This window comes from Octopus sinensis, unplaced genomic scaffold, assembly GCF_006345805.1.
Source record: "Octopus sinensis unplaced genomic scaffold, ASM634580v1 Contig18722, whole genome shotgun sequence".
In the NCBI taxonomy this organism is placed as follows: Eukaryota; Metazoa; Mollusca; class Cephalopoda; order Octopoda; family Octopodidae; genus Octopus; species Octopus sinensis.
Genome location: NW_021835987.1, coordinates 10,001 through 11,041, shown reverse-complemented (window position 1 = coordinate 11,041; position 1,041 = coordinate 10,001). Strand labels below are relative to the sequence as shown.

At 40.8% G+C, this 1,041-nt stretch overlaps 1 protein-coding gene across 1 annotated transcript in view; it reads right to left on the bottom strand.

Moving 5' to 3' along the window:
- Positions 1 to 673: 673 nt before the first annotated feature.
- LOC118761917 overlaps positions 674 to 1,041 on the bottom strand; it is a 7,752-nt gene continuing 7,384 nt past the window's right edge. Inside the window, exon 4 of the mRNA XM_036500122.1 lies at positions 674 to 702. The gene's annotated coding sequence lies outside the window, so the exon portion shown is untranslated. The remainder of the gene's footprint in view (positions 703 to 1,041) is intronic.

The window sequence follows — 1,041 nt, the reverse complement described above, 5'->3', positions numbered from 1 at the left end:
CACTAGTGGTGGTCAGCAGGATTGGATGGACGTGAACAACTTAGAATATTTATATGCATTCTTTATTAACAGGTAATACTTGACCTACTGGGATCACTAGTGGTGGTCAGCAGGATTGGATGGACGTTAACAACTTTGAATATTTATATGGATTCTTTATTAACAGGTAATACTTGACCTACTGGGATCACTAGTGGTGGTCAGCAGGATTGGATGGACGTTAACAACAACAACTATAGTATCATGTGCTGGATAAATTCTACTGCCTCAGGCGGATGAATACGGCCATGGAGTCTGCTAATGTATAACCTGGAAGTAACAATAACAACATCAATAACCAAAGGAATGGAAATAAATCGTGGAAGGTCTTCATACGCGTTCACTCGAATTACTAGAAATAGCAGCCAAATCTTTACATCGTTGAGTGGGAAACATACAGGAGGGTCATGGTCGGACCGCTTTTAATAATAAATCAGTTGAATCAATGCTCACACACATAAACACGCACACACACACACAAAATAAAAATATCACTCACCATTGTCCCATAAGATTTTCTTGTTTTTATGAGAATAACGGATTGACGGAGAACGACGTGTGTAACCGAACGAACACGCCGGCGGATTGTCATCAGTAACCAACCAGCCAGTCATCTTGAAACATCTATTTATTTTTTTCGATATATGGAAGAGACGATCTTTCCTGTGGAGTTAATAAAAGTTGGATGGGTTTCAGAATATGGAAACCTAAACATTTACTCTTTTACTTGTTTCAGTCATTTTGACTGTGGCCATGCTGGAGCACCGCTTTTCAGTCGAGCAAATCGACACCAGGACTTATTCTTTGTAAGCCCAGTACTTATTCTATCGGACCCTTTTACTTGTTTCAGTCATTTTGACTGCGGCCATGCTGGAGCACCGCTTTTCAGTCGAGCAAATCGACACCAGGACTTATTCTTTGTAAGCCCAGTACTTATTCTATCGGACCCTTTTACTTGTTTCAGTCATTTTGACTGCGGCCATGCTGGAGCACCGCTTTTCA